Here is a 21,658-nt window from a genome sequence, read left to right on the forward strand (position 1 = left end):
TAAGCTTACCTAACTTTCGTCTTTACTATTTAATTATCTCAGCTAACAAATTATTATCCATCTCTTCTGTGAATGTCGGGAATTACAACAATCTCCCTAGCTGGACTAAGATATGGCACCAACACATTTTAACCAAAAACTTTAATTCAACAGCTCTTCCATTCCTATCTATAGATGTTATGGATTCTCTTAAACTCTCAAAGTTGTTAAAACAGAAGGTAAAATTATTTCAAGAACTGCTAAAATATGTTAATTTAGACAATGCTTTTCATTTACTACAGCCTATTACCCTAAATCCTAATATCAAACTAAATAATAATATGATTAACCTCTCAGATTTTCCTCAAATTAAAAATCTTAATGTATGGGATATTCTGAAATATAAAGATGTAACCTTAACGAGCTTTTGCAAAACCTTGGAAGTTAGAGGTAAATATTTCTCTATTCTCCGACAATTAAGAGAAATTATTGTTACTAAATATGCTTACATCAAACCCAAAAATTAAGATTTTACTAATTTGGACATGGTGACACAAACTTTGTTGCTTCCAACGAAAATGCTATCTAAATCATATAGTCTCTTAATTGATATAATTCATAAATCAGATTGTCTTTTTTCTAAATATTGGGATGGATTTAATACACAATTGAGCACGAATCAGAAAATCTCTGCTATCAAAGCAACTTTGGAATTCTCACCCTTCAAGAAACTTTACTATTCTCAACTAATGATAAACAATAATGCTTACCACACCCCTACTAAACTTAATAAATTTAATCCTAGTAAATCTTCCTCGTGCTCATGCTGTTCATTCTCAAACGCAGATCTAATGCATATTATATGGTCATGTCACCACTCGCATAAACTTTGGACATCATTGAAGGTTCGTTTGCAAAAAATGGGATACCATAAGTCCACTTTATCTTGGGAATTAGCAATTCTTCATATACCCCAAATACCTCTTTCTAGATTAGATATTCATGTGATAATTTATATATGTATGCTCATAAAATTCTATATCACTAAAAATTGGCTTGATCGTACCAAACTTAGTTGGGAAAAATTTCCAGTCCTTGGCTTACTCATATATTTCTGCACAGAAAACAATAGTGAAAAGTCCCAAAAAGCTGGCTCTTACTAAAAAAATATTAGAAAAAGTTTTACTTATTATCAACTGAGTAGATTAATGTGTCATTTATCTTGTCTTAAGTCACAAAAACATTGGGTTATTTAATGTTGTTTTTGACTTTAGTATATACATTTAGATAGTGTTTTGCATTTCGATCAACTTTTTGTAAATATTGTATATAGTTGTATAAGATATAACTTATACAAAATAGACTATATGTTCTTATAATTTGTAACCTTTATAACTACACTGTAATGTTTGTTTTTCAAGCTGTCATTGTTATATCTTATTGTTCAATAATCAATAAAAAGTTTTTTGACAAAAAAAAAATATTAACAGCATTATTGAGAGTAGTGCTTTCTCATTCAAGGGCTGAACCAAACAACAGCTAATCAGTATCCCTGAATATGTTTTTAATTACTTGACATGAAAATTTACAAATTTTGGGGCAGCTCAATGTTATCTTTCTGCAGCGTGTTATACAGTTCACATCCAAATGGCCTTTTTAAAATTTGTCAACTATGAAAATTAGATCCTACTGTTGTGAAAACATGCAGTGATAGCACAGGTATTTAAACTGCACTACAACACAAATTGTACAAATGTACCATCACTAATAACAAAATAACAATAAGTAAATATAAAGCTCAAAACAAGACAATATGTTGTCATTTGCTGGAAATTTTAAACTTAGCAAATCCTTTACACGTTCACAGTTTATGGCAAAAAAAAAAACAAAACTAATATTTGCTTATTTGGAGGTCCTAAAACTAAGTTTAAATGCAATATTAACCATTTCCAAAATGCAGTATAGCTGTCCCACGTCACATTTGTCATATCATTCCTGTTCAGAGAAAGCTCATACAAGCTCCCCATAAATAATCTGGGATTAGCAAAATATAGATAAAAATTACAGTGTAATACAATAATGAGTCTATTCCTAGTACTTCAAAAAACTGCAGGAAGAAACAACTACATGACCTAGTCCCAGAATTCTGTGTCTTACCTTGACTGTGACTGAAAGGAAATCTGGGGTCCTAGTCTTTAGTACCGCCTTAGCTCTCCAAGATACAGCCTTATAGGTCAACCATTTTCAGAGTAATAGACAACTATCCCTTATGCAATAATAATGAGAGATAATGTAAAAAAAAAAAAAAGTTAACACCACATCATGAGGAAAAAGGGAGAATGCCAGATTGCAATACCCACAGACAGAGTGAGAGGGGAAAAAAGTGTCCAACTTACAGTACAAAGGTGATGTCTATTTAATTTCATCCTCCCATCAGTGAAGGAGGTCAGGATTGAGGAGCCCCATGCCACTGTAATTCTGATGGCACTTTTCTTCCATGCATAGGATGCCAGTAGCTATTCTCACAGTTGAAAATGGTCCCCACTGCAACCTATATGAAAAGGCCCATTGGCTTCCTGTTGCCAACAGAGCCATTTTCTTATTTAGTACTATTATCTTTAAAACACTTATACAAGGTTACCTCTCTCACCCCACCCTAAAACAGTACTCCAAGTCAGGGAACCAAACTACTCCTTTAGAAGCATGCAAGTAGACACAATCACACTTGCAGTCAGACAGAAGATTCATGTGAAGAGCTATTTAGACAAACCAATGTGTGCCTGTTTTCAGAGATGCAATTTTTGAATAGAAACATGCTATTAAAATGCATGAGTATCTACTAGTTTGAAAATTGTATTCTGTTTAACTGTTGCATTATAAACATAGTTAGAAATACAATTTTTTCATTGTTTGTATTTCTGGGGAAAAGACCCTCTCCAGAACAGGACTGTTTTAAGTGGAACTCCTTACACACAGAAATTCTATAACACTAGGATCTTTCAAAAAACAGTTTATGCAAATCCTACATAAAGAATCTAACTGCATCCATTTCTGTGACACTGGCTAATGACTATATAATAATGTTTACCTAACTTCTTGCAAATGGTTACATTCTGTAAGTATTTCCAACCATATGTATATACACTGCAGCTGTCTTGCTGCACAGGAAACTTCCTTATGTAAACAGATATGACTTGCAGCAAACTGAACTAACTGATGTAACATATGTATGTACATGCCAGTGTTTTGCATTAATGCTTTTATATTGTTATCTTGTCAGAATATTTTCATTAATATGAGATCTTTTGTCTACCCAGGTCATGACTGAAAAGGATCAGTAGACAGACCAGCTCCCTTATCTGGTTATTAAATTTTAAAACAAATAAATTAATTAAAAAAACAGTAATAAGCTGAACCCTAATTAGCATCGTCATCACACAAACAGAGGTGAATTTGCATGTCAACAGGCAGAGAGCCTCATCATGTTAAAGAACAAGCTTTAGAGCACAGACTTCGAGCCAGGGCTGTAGTTCATCCAGTGCACACATACGTATAGATATACACATGTATATTTATCTATATATATATATATATATATATATATATATATATATATATATATATATATATATAGTGTACCTTTAAAATGTCGTGGCTGCATTGTGAGACACTCATATATGCAAAAGTATGTTTTCAAAGATTTGTATGAGCGAAAAAAGATGCCAAATTCACAACAGCAAATGCTAGTGTGCATTCGCAATTGTGATATGTTGTGAGGTACTATTGATTTATGGTAGGCTGAAAAAATGGCATAGCAGAAAGAGAAGGATAGAGGAGAAGCTGAATAGTAGCATTATTAACTAATGGTATATGTATTTTATACATGTCTGATAGTGGGGAAGAAGAAATGAAGAGTGAAACAAGAAGTTGCAGGACAGCAAGAGATTCAGTGATTATGGATTCTGATAGCTGGAGGAAGGTAAAAAAAAGGTGACAAGTATTTTCTATACAAGAAGAGAAGTAGGTTGTCCTGGTATTTTCTGTGGAATGTAGAGAATACAGTGGTATTAAAGGCTAGAGTATGAAGAAATAGTCAAAATAGGAAGAGATGATAGTTTAATTGGGAAAAGAAAAAGATACAAGGCAAAATATAGTGCTATTTGGGAGGATTTGGTGCAAAGCAGTATGGGAGGGGTAAAGATAGTTGGGAATTGTGTTAAAATTAATTGAGATAGGGAAGAAGGAGCTGATATTTTGAGTTGTGGTTTGGTCCATTTGAAGATGGCAGATGCTCTCTGGTGGGTGACATTTGTCACAGATTACTTTTTTCATTATTAGAACTTCAGTCCAACTTTATTTATTTATTTAAGTATGTATGTATACATTATTTTGTCTCCAACTGAGGCCACTGAAAAGGACGGGATCAGGGAAAACCATTTGGTGTGGAAGTAATTGACCCTGTATTTTTGTAAGGGTAGCATAAATTTATGAGGCAGCTGTACCCACCAGGAAGAAGTACAGAACTAACTCAAAAAACAAGCCATCCTGGTGGAATCACAAACTCAATAGGCTGTATATCAGAAGGAAGAAAAATGTGACAAAAATTAGGAGGTGCAGCACCCTGCAAGAAAATAGCAATCAAATCCAAGTAAACAACACAGAGGACAAATTCTACTGAAGGCAAATTTGAGGTAAGTTTGGCCTCCCAGGCCAAAGACAACCACAAAAGTTTCTGTAGCTATGTCCGCAACCCAAAATGCAATACACGGTAGTGTGCAGAGCTCATTGCAAAAAGAGCCACCTATAGTGAGCCAGAAGATACAGCAAACCTCCTGGCTGATAAATTCAGCTCCAACTTTACCCGTCTCTCCCCCTCAACCTTCTCTCAGGAAATATCATGAAATATAACTCCCCCTAATATCACTAGGGAACAGGTTCTCATTGCTATCTCTAAGAGCAAGAACACTGCATCAGTCGGCTCAGACAATATCCCAGGATGCCTTCTAAAATAGCATGAAACATGACTTATTAGGGCTTTTGAATTACTATTAAACTGTAGCCTCCTTTGTGCCTCATGAATGGAGAATGGCAGTAGTCATCCCTTTACCCAAAGATGGGCCATCTACAGACCCTGGAAACTACAGACCCATAAGTCTCACTAGTCTTATATGTAAAGCCATTTAAAGAATTATCATGGAGATGATCAATAGAGAGAAAGTAAACCTCCAGACACTAGATATAACCCAGTTTGGTTTTGTCAAGGGTAGATCATGCCTACTCAACCTGGTGGACTTCTTTGAGAAGGTCACCAAAGCAATGGATGAGGGCAGAATTGTTCACATTGCTTACCTTGACATGGCCAAGGCATTTGATAAAGTAACCCACTTGGGTATTTTTGGCAAATTCAAGAGGTTAGGTACAAACCTGTATGTGACTCAGTGGATGGCCAACTTGCTAACAAACAGGACCCAAGAGGTTAGAATTGGGGAGTCCACCTCTGCAAAGAGGCCATTCACAAGTGGAATCCCTCCGGGATCAGTCCTTGGACCGCTCCTTATTGGCATTTACTTCTCAGACGTCAAGGACAATTTCAGTGGTCTCTGGCTGATGTCATTGAATATCACACTGACACAAATGTTCTCCAGCAGGGGCTGATACACACCAACAACTGGTGCCAGAGCCATGGACTAAAGCTAAATGCCAAGAAATGCGTAATAGTATCCTTTGGGAACCCATCCATCCCTGGTAACTATCCAACTGACAGTACACCCCTTAGAGTTGACCCAGTAATCAGGGATGCAGGGACACACATAGATAGTAATCTAGTCTTTGACCATCATTTGTCTACAGTGGTCAGGAAATCATTCTATGATGTGCAACTTATAAACAATAGTATGGCATATAAGTCCAAGGAAGTCATTATTCCACTGTATTCGGCACTCATCAGACCTATCGAGTACAATGCTCCCTTTGATATGTACCTAACCAGGCATATACAAAAATTGGAACATCCACAGAGGTTCCTCACTAAAAGAATACAGGGCATAAGTAAAATGTCCTATGCAGACTACCTCAAGGCACTATCCCTGTATTCTATTTCTTACAGACTTTTGAGGGAAGATCTATGCCTGGCGTACAGGGCATTGTCAGACCCCATTCTGACAGGCCTCCTGCATATCCACAAAACAAACAGCACCAGAATTACCTGTTCTAAAGACTTAAACTTTGCCTGTAATATAAATAGGACCTGCTGGAGAAATAGGTATGTATCCCAGAGACTACCCTGTCTATGGAACAGGCTCCCCATCCATGTGAAGTAGAGATCCTCCCTAACCCAATTCAAATGCAACTTGGACAATTGGATGGGAAACCAGAAATGTATCCCTTGTTTGACACCTATGTCTGTAACGGACACAGGCAACCTGTAAGTGGTTTATCTCCCAGGCTGATGCTTACACTTATCAAGGGTATCAGAACTTGTCAGAGATTTGGGATGCATGACTAGGCTTAAAAAGGCCTTGTGGTCATTAGCCTAGTAAACATCTATTTACGTATGATTTTTCTGCTAATGTCTAGCATTTGCAAAAACTCAGAATAGAACTGCACTCTCTCTCTGACACACACACACACACACACTACTATAAAATAATGCCACACAGACTAATGGTTTGTACATTAATGAAAGTTTATTGGAAAAAACACTTGTGCAGACTCTCCTTTTATGTATTGCAGGAACAGAGACAATACAACGGACCTTTTCTGTATGTCACACCAATAATTCAAACAAATTTTAACACAGTCCAAGGCTTACAACTTCCATCTTTTTGGATTCCAAATGGAAGATTGTTGAATTTCTTCATTAAACCTGGAGTCTGTTCTCTTTTGCTGCAGCACACTATCCTTTGCTGCTGCTCCAATCAAGGACTCTCCCTGCATTGAGAAGGCAACTTATCATACAGGGCCATAAGCCATCCTCTTATACACCATTTTTTAATTCAAAACCTTTATTATAAAAGCAGAAAGCAGCATTCTATAAGTTACACAGGTTTAAACGTCCTTATTACATTTTCAAATACAACATGGACTCACATTGAGAAAAGGCAACAAACTGTAGGTACAGTTTTCATTACTATTGTTGTGTAGTATACACTTATGTTTTCTTTTAACAGTTTTCATTCACTCCAAAATTACATACATTTGATAATTCCTCCCTTCCCTTAAACGCACTTGTCCACCTGAGTATTGTTCTAACAAAATCCATTTATTTCTAAGAAATGCACTCCTTCACTTTTCTGCCAATCCCACCTCCAGTTCAAATCACCTTTCAGTATTCAAAACTTCCATTATGGGTGGTACAGATTTTGATTTCCATTTTCTAAAATTTGCTTTCTTGACATCCAGTAGCATTAAACTCAGTTAGTCTTTGCTACGTCTTGGCAATTAAGATCCTTTACAGAGCTCAGGAAAAAAAATTCTTTAAATCATTGCCTAGGTGTGTCAATGATGCAACAGGTAGCACATGTGCCTTTATTGCTGGAAGACCAGAAGCCTGTGGGCTCTATTCCTACTCCAGGGGATTGGATCACTGGCAATGCAGTGCAGCATTAGGAGGTGCTACACTACTGTGTGGGTCATCCTGTGGATGAGATGTTAAATTGAAGTCCATCTGCTTCAGTTGGTGGTGGCCTTACTTGTTGTAAAAGATCTCAGTGCACTTATCAAACAGAGTAGGGGACGTTCCCTGAGGACATGGCCAAATTTCCACTAGTTGTAGAAATACCACCTTATAATTGCATTGAGAAGAGCCCACTAGTCTAGTGCCTAGTGAGATTAGTTAGTCAACAAAGGGTAAATAAATAAACAAAGATGTATGGGTATGGGATGTGATATAAAACAAGCAGGGTACACTTAGCTGGGGATAGGGTGGGGTATGATCATCAATGTTCTGACTGCTGCCCCAATCCAGAAGGACATTACAGGGATTCATTACACATGATGGCTCAAGATGGCCAGTAGTTGGGGACATGCACACCCTGGAAGCCCAGTAATAAGGGCCAGCTGGGTGAGTAAGTCTGCTATGTACTCCAGCAGGCTCCTCAATCAGGCCACACATCGAGCCACTTCTACCACCTACTCCAAATTAAACTGGGCCACCAAAGGTGGTATAAGTATATTGGGTTGTACCCTAATATTTTCCAGTGTGTTTAGGAATGTGGAGTGGGGGTCTTGGGACATGGTGAGGGATCTATAGCAGGCTACAAACTGGATTGCAGTTTTACCCAGTGTTAGTTGTACCTGAAGTATCTCTGATGCGTTAAGTTGGGCTACGAGTCTGGAGGTGTGCATATCCTTTATGAATATGGATACACCACCACCTTTAGTGCTTAGGTCCAGGTTTAGGGGCTGAAAGGTGTGGTGTGAATTATAGCCTGGTAGTGCTGGGGTGCTCTCCGTAGCCTTGAACCAGGTTTCAGTCACTGCACAGATGTCAATGTTCTCCATTTTAAGGAGTGCTTCGATACAGTGCATTTTGAGATTTAGACTTCTAGTGTTGACTAGCATAACCCTCAGATTTTGCTTGCTTGTAGCGGATGTTCTTCATCTCACATTGCTGCAGTCCTTACACTTGGGGGTAGTCCGCTGTCCTCGGTCGGCCCGAATATCAAAGTATAAGGCTGACGTCGGTCAAGGCGCATTTGACTGACATCAGGACGTCAGGGTACAAATGCGCATGACCGACGTCATATCCTCAGTCTTTTTTGCCGCATGGTCCGATGCAGAAGCAGCGTTGCAAGTGCCGTTCGGCGTTCTGAAATTTTTCGAATTGGAGTTTCAGACCGAGTCAAAGTTGGCTAAGTACCCGTTGGGGAATATTTTAGTTTTTCTTGCCTCAGTGGTTTACCGGATGTCAGAAAAAGTGAATAACTGTATTTCTTGTGGGAAACAGATACCGTGATAGAGATTATCATACTTTGTGTATTCCTTGCTTAGGGCCTGAGCACGACGTTGTGGGGTGTCGCTCTTGTGCTAGATTCAATAAGCGCACTATAAAGAGAAGGTTGATTGTGCCAGGTTAGTCTTGAGCGGTGCAATTATAAAATGCCGCCGGATGCTCCGGCGCCCGCTTCGAAGAAGCGCAAGGACAAAGCAGTTAAGCCTAGGCTAGAAGAACCGTCCGTTCGGACGCCGGTTCTTTAGAGGTGTCGGTGGAGCCGGTGGTTCCCGGAGGTTTCTTTGGAGTCCCAGGAGAGACTTTGTTATTGCAGGATGTGGTCTCTCAGGAGGCAGGTCAGGCTGAAGGGCTTCTCAGGTTACTATACTCCCTCCCTTCCTAGGGTGGTTAGGCCCTCTCCTTCTGTTTCTAAGGCTTCCCCCAGAGGCAGGCCAGGTTTAGCTTCAGTTGGTGTCACCCCTAGTTCTTCAGGTACTGTGCCCAAGAAGCATATGCTTAAAATGGCAGAAGATTTGATTACTTTGATTAGAGGTTCTTTGCCCCCTCCTGATAAGAGACCTAGGGTGGAACCTGAGCTAGGGAGTTTTGAGCAGGCTTCAGATGTTTCAGAGTCTTCGGCTGAAGACTTACAGGAGTATTCTCCTTATTCTGATTCTGATGTGGATGATTCTACTCCTTCTGCTTCTCCTCCTGAGGATTTTTCTTTTTCAGAGACTCTTCATTCCATGAGGGAGCATTTTAAGTGGGAAGGTCAGGACTTCTCTGATTCCAGGAAAAGGCTTAGGAATTTTTGTTTTTACCCCAGCATAGGCCTTTGGCTATTCCTCCTGTTCTGGATGTGGTGGAAGATGTTTTTGCAGAGGCTTCTCTTAATCCTGATTCTTTGCCTCCTGCTCCTGTTAAACCGGATAGGTATTACAGGGTGCCTGAAGCTCATAAGTATCTTTTAAGAGTCCTAGGGCAGACCCAGAAACTGTTAGTCAGGGGCCTAAAGGTGTTAAGGCTTCTGTTGTCAAAAATCCGGTTCCTCCAGATAAAGAGGCCAGGGCTTTGGATAGATGGGGAAAGAAAGTTTATACTTCCTCCACCCTAGCTATGAGGGCTTTGAATTGCCAGTTTCACATGTTGAAATACCAAAACTATCTCCTTTCACAATTGAAGTCTAAGGTAGATGCTCTGGCGGAAGGTATTGAGTGTAAAGAGTTACAAGATTTAGTACATGTTTCTGAACAGGTGGGTAAGCATTCTTTGCAATGTGGTTTTGATGCTGTACAGGCCTCGTCTAGGGTGGCTGCCACTGGGTCAGTTCTTCGCAGGCACGCCTGGCTGAGGGATCAGAATTTATCTGACCATGTTAAGACAAGGATTTTAGATGCTCCTTTACAATCTGATGTGTTGTTTGGTTCTCCTGTTGAGGCAGTCTTAAAGAAAATGGAAGACAAGGCTAAGTCTATGCAGACTGTTAAAGATTTTTTGCAGGTTCAGCCTCCGAAGTTTAGTAGAAATTGGCCTACCAAGGGGTGGACGTATCCTTCTTATGATTCCCAGTCTAGGGGTAGGTCTAGACGTGGTAGGGGCAGAGCTCAGGGTTCTTTCAGGCCTAGAACAGGGAGTTCACCTGCACAGTCTTCGGTGAGGGCAGGGGTCAGTCCTTTCGTAAACAGACCCAATGACTTACCTTTTCAGCTGCCAGAGCCTTCTCGTCTGGCAGCACCTTTGGGAGGAAGGTTGGCACTCTTCAAGGAAAATTGGAGTTTAATTACCCAAGACAGATGGGTATTGGATATCATACACCACGGTTACAGGTTTTATTTCCATACCTTGCCTCCTTTCAAAGGCATGCCAGACGTTCCTCCTCAGCAAAGAATAGAGGCTCACAAACAAATTTCTCTGTTACTTCAAATAGGGGCCATACAGCGGTCCCTATGCCAGAAGTGGGCCTAGGATTTTATTCTCGCCTGTTCCTAGTACCAAAGAAAGGGAACACGTGGAGACCAATTTTGGATTTATCTACCCTCAACACTTATCTGGACATTCCCAAGTTCAAAATGTTGACGTTACAACAGCTTTTACCTCTGCTGGGCAAAGATCATTGGATGGTAACTTTGGATCTCAAGGAAGCTTACCTTCATGTTCCTATCAGACTGAGTTGCAGGAAGTATCTGCGTTTTGGCTGGGACTTCTCATTATCAGTTCTCTGCATTGCCCTTTGGCTTATCTACTGCGCCCAGAGTGTTCACGAAAGTTCTGGCTCCAGTGATAGCTTTCCTCAGGCTAAAAGGAATACAGATCTATCCTTATTTGGACGATTGCCTGATTCTGGCTCAAGGAAGGGACGAGCTTCTTCATCATTTGGAATATGTGATAGCAGTGCTAAGATGCCTGGGGTATTCTGTGAACGAAATAAAGTCCAGTCTAGTACCCTCTCAGGACATGTGCTTTCTGGGTGTAAGACTGAATACAGCATCCCAGATGGCCTTTTTGACCCAGGACAAACAAAAGAATCTTTCCCTTTACTTTCATCAATTGTCTCATCAGTCCAGGCTGACTGCAAGGACAGTCCTTCAAGCCTTGGGGTTCATGGCATCTTGTATTCTGGTGCTTCCCAATGCCAAACTGCATATGAGGAAGTTACAATGGTATCTCAAAAATGTATGGACACAGCACTGCCAGGATCTGGACACTGTCATTCAAATAATACCTTGCATTCAAACGGAATTGTTGTGGTGGGCTCAGGAATGTCACCTAAACAAGGGACTCTCTGTGACCCGGCCAGAGGCGAGTCAGATTCTAACGACAGATGCCTCAGACAAAGCTTGGGGAGCTCATCTGAATGGAAAGTGGATACAAGACAAGTGGCCTGCCAGACTACAACATCTACATATCAACCTGAAGGAGATGTTAGCAGTCCAGTTTGCATTAATAGCTTTCAAGGATTTACTTCTTCCAGGGCAGGTGTTGATTCTAACAGACAACACAACTGTCATGTGGTACATCAACAAGCAAGGGGAACACATTCTTATCCTCTATGCAGGCAAGCAATGATTTTGTGGGAGACTGCTCTCAGTTTACAGCTAAATCTTCAGGCAAGGTTTCTGCCGAGCACAGAACTCCTTAGCAGATGTGTTGAGCAGACAATTATGGATCCCCACTAATGGAAATTGGATCCTCATGTATTTCAGAAATTGACAGTGTCATGGGGAACTCCAGACATAGATCTGTTCGCTTCTCCACTAAACCACCAGTTGCCAAAGTTTTGCACGAAAGGTTTCATCCCACAGCTTGGAAAGTGGATGCTCTTTCTTTCAATTGGAGCAATCTTCATGTGTATGCCTTTCCACATCTGCCTCTCCTCCCAAAGGTACTACTAAAGGCCAGACAGGACAAGCCAAGGATGATTTTGATAGCTCCAGATTGGCCTCGACAGCATTGGTACCCATTACTGAGAAGCCTGGTGGAGCCTCCATGGCCTTTGCCTTGATTCCACACCTGTTGTCTCAGGAGGACAGTCATTTGCTCAATGTCAAGCTTCACTCTCTTCATCTAACAGCCTGGCATATTCTGTTTTGAACCATAGTGGGTCTCAACTTCCACAGCAAGTTTTGAATGTTATTTTGGAAGCTAGAAGGCCTAGTACAAGGAAAGTGTACGCAGATAAATGGAAGAGATTTTTATTTTGGAGTGCAGCAAAGGATTTTGATGTTTCTGAGCCTAATTTAAGTGTGGCTCTTGAATATCTTACTGAGTTACTGGACAAAGGTTTGTCCTTCTCTTCTATTAAGGTTCATGCTGCAGCAATTTCGCTCACTATGATTGTGACCCACCATTGTTTTCTCATCCTTTGTTCAAGCAGTTTCTTAGAGGGCAAAGAATATAAGACCCCAATGAGCTCCTACTCCTGCTTGGGATCTCAATTTTGTGTTGGAGAAACTTACTCTGCAACCTTTGAGCCTGCAGCTACTACCGAGTTGAAATATTTATCATGGAAGACTGCTTTTTGTTGGCCATTACCTCTGCAAGAAGGGTTTCTGAGTTGCAGGCCCTTATGGCGGTTGAGCCTTTCTTAATTTTCCATAAGGCTAGGGTATCTTTACGTACTAATCCTTCCTTTATGCCTAAAGTGGTTTCTAGTGTGGCTTTAAACCAAACTATTCATTTGCCTACTTTTATGCAAACCACCAAAATAAAGGGGAAAAGATTTTGCACACTTTAGATGTACACAGGCAGTTGCGATATTATTTGGACAGAACTAAAGGGTTCAGGCAGTCTCAGCAGTTATTTGTTTCTTTTGCTTTGAGTTCTCAGGGCAAGCCTGTGTCAAAACAAACTATTTCTAAGTGGATTGGGTTTTGCATTGCTTTCTGTTATTCCCATCATGGCAAGGAGATTCCAGCTGGGATTAGGCCTCATTCCACTAGGGCTACTGCCACTTGACAGCTTTTTGAGGGGTGGCAACTAAGGATATTTTGGAGGCAGCTACTTGGAGTTCAGTGCATACTTTCTCTAGGCATTATCACCTACCACTTTATTCTAAATCTAGGGCTGGTTTTGCCACTGCTGTTTTGCAGGGCATTTTGGCAGCTCCTGCTTCCTTATAGTTTGGCCATCCTCCCTTACCTCTGCTTTGGGATTCTACCCAAGTGTAAGGACTGCAGCAATGTGAGATGAAGAACATAGTACAGTTTTGTACCTACCATAAATGTAGATGTTCGAAGATCCACATTGCTGCAGTCCAATTTACCCTCCCTCCTTCCCTCTGTAGTTAGAGGGTTGTGTGGGTTGAGTTGTCAATATGGTGTATATTGTATATATTGTACATAGTTTTAGTGCAAGGGTGGTTGGTTGGTTGTTTGCTGTCTTTTGGTTTTTGACCTTTCTTTTTAGGGTCTTCTGACATCTGGGGCAAGAAAAGACTGAGGATATGACGTCGGTCATGCGCATTTGTACCCTGACGTCCTGATGTCAGTCAAATGCGCCTTGACCGACGTCAGCCTTATACTTTGATATTCGGGCCGACCGAGGACAGCGGACTACCCCCAAGTGTAAGGACTGCAGCAATGTGGATCTTCGAACATCTACATTTATGGTAGGTACAAAACTGTACTTTATGGTGGTAATTTTGTCTTTAGGACATTGCTTAAAAAAGGCACTATAGAGGTGGCAAGAGCCTTGGCCAGTATCCGGAATCCCTGGGGTGACAGGTGCAGGCCATCTCTGGTGAAGCATCAAGTTCTGTCAATCATGTCATCCCAGGCAGACAGATACTGAATCCCCTTAGAATGACACCAGAAACTTAGCCAATTGTTGAAGTCAATCATTTTCTGCTTGTACTGTGGTATCATTCTGTGTGATGGTAGGATGCTACTCAGAGCTAGGGTGATACCTGCCTGGGCTACAAGATCAGAGAGCTCCTCTATGTCTCTTTTCATGTTGTCCAGGGAGGTACGTCTCACATCATTTCCACCAACATGGACAATGACAGAGTCATATTTGTACCTGTTGTGGAGTGACCTAAGTACATGCATTATGTGGTGGATCCTAACACCCAACAGGCAGCTGACTGTAACTTTCTCCTTATTCATCCTAGTGAGTGGGACAGCAGTATGCCTTACTATTGAGTCACCTATGACTAGTGTATTGGTTAAGTTGTTTTGCCTTATGGGCTTTGGTTGAGTGGCACACTTTAATGTGAGCTATGTGTCTCATGGTTTGTGCTGGGATGTGGTGGTTGTTTGCGTTTCTGCCTCGGAGGTCTCTGATGTTTGGGCAGATTAGGTGGATTGTAATGACAAAAGTTTAACTGGATTTTTATGGTTAAAATTTTCTGAAATGCGCAATTTTTTCATTATTGTATCATACATTTTGTTTCATTGCTTACTGGAAAAACATTCAAAACTACAAATTTATAACGCATTCTAACAAGTGGTGCTGTATTTTACATGGAATTTAATTTAATACAATCAGGAAGGTGAATCAAAGAACCCATATGTGTATGCATGGCCTAAAAATGTGTGCAAGGAGCCTATGTTTAGTAAATTTTATTTCTTTGGCATTTGTTGACCAGAGTAGCCCGACTGAGCTATTGCCCTTTTTCAGCAGAGGTACAAGGAGAAAAGCTCCACGATTATACATATTAAAATGAGAATATTACAGTAAGTAGAATAGGTCAATATGAGGCTAGTGAGACTAAAGAGTCTGTGTTTACTAAGGTCTGTGGGTGGGCTATCCTTGTGTAACAACATTACAATGACTGTTTTCCATGCTGACCAATATTGCATCACCTTTAAATGATACCATAAACTAAGCCAATTAAAGTCAGTCATCTTTTCTTTATATTGTGGATTCATCCTTGGAGAAGGCCAAATGCTGCTTAATGCAAAACTCATGCCAGCCTGAGACACAGATTCTGAGAGGTCCGCGATGTCCCACTTCGCATTGTCTAGGGAGGTACATCTCAGGTCATTTACACATACATGGACTATGACTGAGGCATACTGGTAAGATGGACATCAGTGTATGTCCTGTGACATGCTGTTTAGGGTTAGACGTATAGGCAACCTGAGATGTGGCTGTATGGGCTGATGTGAGTGTTGTTTTGAATGCATGAATTCAGGGTTGTTGAGGAGTTAGTTATGTGCACTTCACCAAGGAGGTCTTTGGGGTTAAGGTAGGTTACATTTAAATGCCTTATCATATATGGGGTCTATGCTTCTGCTTTGAATTGGGTGTGATTGGTGCAGTGTGTATACCACTGACAACCTTATTGACATTAGGAATGATTTTATGTGAGATCTTTGCATCCAGTGATATTGTGTAAATCGATCTGTTGCATACCGTATCAATTTGTTTAATAATTAACTGGTTGTCTATAAATATGAGGCAGTTTCTGCATTGGCTCAGGATGCCCATATCCACCAATCTAGTAACAGAGGTAGTGGGAAAGTTCATATACATGGCACCAGACCCTTTTTATTAATTAGGCAGTTGGTGAAATTTTGTTTGTTTTGTTGAGTGCATGAGTGCACTCATTTTTTTTAATTGTAAATAGTTTTTGCAAAGGACTACAATAAACATTTTTTTTCTGTAACAAGTTGGAGCCAGACAAAAGGGAAAAAGTGGCCCACTCCTGTAAAGTGGGAAATAGCTGCATATGTGTTAGCACAGCCTGTGTGTATATATGTGTCATGTCTTTCAACTTTTACCTCAGAAGTCTGGACAGAGAAAAATATTTAAGGAAAAGGTACTCAGTGGGTACTATTCACTCAAAATAATTTGCAGATTTAGGAGGGATGAAACAAAAGTTTGAGAACAAATTAGATGTGTTACCCCAAATGTGGCTGAGGTGTGCGTGTGTGTGTGTGTGTGTGTGTGTGTGTGTGTGTGTGTGTGTGTGTGTGTTTTAGACCTTTATGGTTAATGACTGCAAATTGATTAATTTTTGGATTTAATTAATTAAACACACACACAATAAATGAGATACTTAGTTGTAAGTCTTCAATAACAAGATGGAGAAGGGTTACTAATGTCGTGTTATCTTCACAGAAACCCAGCTGTGAACCCCACTCCACCCCCACTGGCTGGCATTTTGTGTTGTAAGTAGGGGTGATGGTAGAGAAAACATATAATGACGTACTAATACCTTGTGTTTGTATTGCACAGGGGCAAGTTTGCACACATTTAAAGATACCACTTGTGAATGTTGTTTATTTAATGAGATTACTTACTAACACTGATGCGTATGCTGAGGCAAAATTGGGTATTGATATGTTTTGTTAGAAAGTGAGGTAGGAGTAGGGATAACTTGTATGATTTACCCAGGGGTAGAGCAAGAGCATATCCATAAGTGGGATGAATAGGACTTAAGAAGGTTCTTGGTTATGTATGCTATCTAGTGATCGGATATCTAGAGGAAGGGTATTCCATGTTCTTGCAACAGTAGTAGTGTACAGGGAGTCCCCATAGTAATATTTACTTCTAGAAGTTGGTACTTCTTAATGGACAACTGTTGGTATAGTAGTGTAGAAGTCCTTGTAGGGCTGTTTTTTTTTTGGGGGGGGTGATAAAGGATTTGTTGGGCTATTATAAGTTGGTTGCAGATTAACAGGTTTGGTACTTCTAGCCAGGATAGCTTTTTAAGGGACTGGCAATAGTGGGATCTGTAGGATGAGTTGGTGGCACATTTTGCTATTTTGTTGTAGCAGATAGTTTGTTAAATTCACTTTTACTTATGTTGGTTAGTACTGGGGAGGCATAGAGTAGTGTGGAGAGTAGTTGGGTTCTAGCAATGGTGACTTCACTATTTGAGATTAGGTAATTTTTGAATCTCTAGAGGAAATTAATTATTTGTAAACTTTTGTGATGGTTTGCGATACATGTTTGTCAACTTAATATTGTTGTCTATAATTACACCTAATAGTTTAGTTTGAGTGACTGGTGTGATAGGGGTACTGTTAGATGATATTATTTTAAATGTGGGAATTGGGTCAGCAGCTTTACAAGGATGGAATAGCATTAGTTGTTTTTTTTTTTGGGGGTTGAGCATAAGTTGTGAGTCAGCCAGATGTCTACTGCTGTAAAGGATTCTTGGGTGATTTGCTGTAATTGCTGAAGTGATGGAGCAGAGCAGATTAGGGTTGAATCATCAAAATATCAAACCAGGTTGGCATGGAGGGTGACTTTATGTAGGTTGTTGGTAAAATGATAAAGAGAAGGGGTCCAAGGATGTATCCCTGAGGTACACCTAAGTTTACAGGAAGTAGCGAGGAGAGGGTGTTATCCCATTTAACAGCTTGTTGAGAGTTTGAGAGATAATTTTTGAACCATGATAATGTGGAGCTGTGGAGGTTAGGTTCAGAGTACAGTTATTAGTTGGGACTGAGAAACTGTATCAAGGGCTTTATAGAGCTCCAAGAAGATGGTAGAGACAAGATTTCCTTCGTTCCATTGTTGATTTACGAAATTAGTGAAGCTGATAAGGGCAGTAGTAGTACTATGATTGGGGTAGAAACCATGTTGAGTTGGAGTCAGGAGATTGTTAGTTAGCAAGTAGTAGTATTTGGGAATCAATGCATCTATCAAGGATTTTTGATAGGGGGATAATGTGGCAATTAGGCATAGTTTGATAATTCAGATGACTTGATAACTTTTAGTATTGGTATAATATGAGAAATTTTACAGAGGGTTGGAATATGTTCAGTGATTGACCTATTTATTAACATGGAAACGAGGTATGAGATTGTATTGGCTGCAATCTTGAGGTATTCATCTAGAAGTCTATCAGCCACAAGGATAGTGGGTTTTAGTTTTGCCCGGTATTTATATATTGTGTTGGTTTGGACTGGATGAAGGGAGAAGCAGTTTTTTTCAATTGCGGGGGTCTGGAAGTTTGTATGAGTAACAGGAGGGCTGTTAGTAATCAAAGTTTGAATGGAGTTGGTAAAGTAGTCATTAAACTGAGTTGCGGTGTTACTAGTCAATGTGTCAGTATTGAGGGGTGGGGTAGTGGTTTTCCCTGTTTGAAGTATTTTATTGATGGCTGCCCACAATTTTAGACAGTTTGTCTTCTGTTTTGCCTGAACATGAGAGTAGTGTCTTTTCTTGTCTAGTCTTTGTTTTTTTGGACTTATTTCTTGGTTGAAGGTAGTTTTATCTATTTTGGTTGGTTTTGTTTTGATGCCATACTTCCCAAGCCCTATCTCTCTGTTTTAGAATAGTCTAGTATTTTTGGTAAACCAGGGTGCATAGTTGGATTTTTTTCTTATTGTTCTAGGTGGGGCAAGCTGGTTGAGGCTGTTTAGGAAAGTAAAAGTAATCAACCAAATTTACCAAAACCAGCTTTGTCCAAGGGGAAGAATAAGAGGGGTGACCAGTTGCAGTGGAATAGTGCAGCTATGAGATCTTTCAATGTGAAGTTCTTTGTAGAATGTATTTGTTGCAGAGATGTGTTTTTTTATGAGTTTAATTTCATGACTTAGGACGAATGTATGGTGGTGGTCACTAAGTCTGTCAGGTAGTGTGCTAGAGTTACAGAGTTGGGAAAGGTAATTGATAAGGATACAGTCTAAAATAGACTGTTTTTTAGAGGAATTGTCAATTCTAGTAGAGGTATGGATTAGTTGAGTGAAGCCATGTAGGTTTATATGAGCAGTGGGGGATGGGAGAGATACATGTGGACCAGTCAATATTAAAGTCACCTAATATGAGTATTTCATGAGGGAGGGCTTACGATGATCAGTGAAGAATAGCCTCCAGTGTATCAATATTGTTAACAGGGAGAATATATACACCAATTATATTTAGGTTTTTTTATGGCTATTGAGTTTAAGTGTGGTGAACAGGGTTTCTGAATTATTAAATGTAGGGGAATATTTCTTCATAATGTCACTAGTAAAGTTGCTTTTAAACAGTATGGCACCCTCTTTGGATGTTCTGTCTTTCCTAAGTAGATTATAACCTTGGGGAAGTAACTCATTGTTATTAATATGTGGCTTGAGCCAGGTCTCCCTGAGGAGCACTATATCAGGGAGTATAGGGATAGTGTAGCATGTAGTTCCTCTATTTTGTTAAGTATGCTTCTTATGTTAATATTAACATATGTTCCCTGTGCATGGTGTAGGGCATAAAGGTGACATATAGGTGTACCATACTCCTAATTTCTTTGCCGCCAGTCCGAACGCCGTCTCCAGTCATCAGTCTGTATAATCTTTCATCTGCTGGTTGACAAGCCATTTGCAGATAAGTGCCCCATTGGGGTTTTTCTTTTTATCTTACTTTTTTGGTGGTTGTTTGTTTACATGTCATCCAGAAATAGGAAATCCCAATGTGGGAGACAAAGTCCCCATAAGGATTGTCATGAGCAGTGTTTGATTTGCTTAGGTGCTTCTCACAGCCATATGTCTTGTTCTATTTGTCAGGCATTTGTCCTGAAAACTTTATATATCAGCTCTCTGCAAACAAGATTACCAAGAAAGTTCAGTTGGATTCTTCTGCAGTACCACCTGCACCATATATCTCTCTTGAGGTTGGTGAAAGCCTGTAGGACCGCCCAGTTATTCAGTCAGATTCCTCTGCCATGATCCCTTCGGATGCCAGCATGGACCCGGCTTCTCGCATGTATGCGGAGGCTCTGCAGACATCTGTTTCCAGTGATCAGGGGGAACCGCAGCTAATTATATCCAAAGGGCCTAGGGATGTTCTGCAAAACCTTGTTAGGGAGGAGATAGGGATTTGAACCAAGTTCTTTTAGCTTTTCGATGATGCCAAAGTGGGAGACTGTCAAAGACCTTGGCCAAGTCAAGGTAAGCTGTATGTACTGACTTTCCCTCATCCAGGGCCTTGGTGACAGTCTCAAAGAAGTCAATCAGGTTCAACAGGCAACACCTGCCTTCGACGAATCTGAACTGGGTGTGGTCAAGTGCTTGGAGATTGCCTATGCCCTTGTATATTTCTGTGATCCATACTGATATGCTCCATAGCTTTACAGGTCAGATTTGTCAAGCTAATGGGGAGATAGTTTCCAGGGTCAGTAGTGTGACCAGCTTTGTGCAAGGGGGTGACAGTGGCAGCTCTCCACTCTGCTAGAATGAAGCCTGTAATTGGACTGTGGTTGATTAGGGTGCTCAATGTCAAAGCTAGTTATTGCTGGAGATGGTGCATAATACAGCCTGGGATAGTATCAGGTCCAATGGAAGCTGTGTTCTTTGCCTTGGATAGGGCCGTTAACACTAGATCTATGGAGATGCGAGGGGCAGGACAAGTATCGGTAATGTCGAAAGGGCCTTTAGGGGGGATGGGGAGTGAAGTTTGCATTGAACCTAGCAGCTGGCAGGTTGGCTAAGTTAACAGGATCAGTGTAAGTGGTACCATTAAGTACTAATTCGGAACAAACCTGGGCTTTGCCATGGAGGTTTCTGATATAACTGCCAAAGGCTTTGTGGTTTTCCTTTGTTGTGGAGGCTAGTTTCAATTCATAATTGCCTATGGAGGTTTTCACTAGTGATCTAATTTGCTTGTTGAGGCTGAGGAGGGAGTTTTCCCAATTTGGAATTTGCTCCTTTTTCCCTTTGGACAACAATGTCTTCCTTTTGTTGTAAAGCCTGTTGACAGAGGATGTTCACCAGACCAGGTTTGTGTTTCCTTGAGGAGCAGGTTTTAGTTCTGTTGGGTATGGCTGAGTCCATGCAGTTGTGCAGGTGCTGGTATGATCCAAGGTCTGCAAACTGAGGTGTATTTGTAATGCTGATGAATAGTGACCACCTAAATCAGTATATATCAATTTACTCTGGCTACTGAGTGGCAAGTACAGAGTACTCTGAAATGCTGGTTCATAATATGGCAGTTGCTAAGGGCAGATTCTTGTTAATATTACTGCATATGTTACTTAAAAACAGTGAGCATGCAGTTATCTGCATGGATCCTTGTTTTTACATTGTTGAAGATGACAGTCAGACTGGGCATCAAGTGATCATATCCAGAATCACTTAAAATGTTGTTCATAGTTTTCATCTCAAGCTTCACACAAAATTCAAAATATGTGTAATATATGTTATCACGTAGTACAATTTTACTAACATTTTATAATTACTTATATACCAAGTTAAATGTAGAAAAATAATCATAGCATTTTCATAAAATGTTGCATTATGTGAACACACAAGCCATAGTCATCTTTTATAAGTTTGGCTTCATCATTCTTAACTGTTTGTTAGAGCTTAATCACTTGAAGCT

The sequence above is a fragment of the Protopterus annectens genome, chromosome 4.part1 (assembly GCF_019279795.1).
Source record: "Protopterus annectens isolate FY-2018-M chromosome 4.part1, PAN1.0, whole genome shotgun sequence".
Lineage (NCBI taxonomy): Eukaryota > Metazoa > Chordata > Ceratodontiformes > Protopteridae > Protopterus > Protopterus annectens.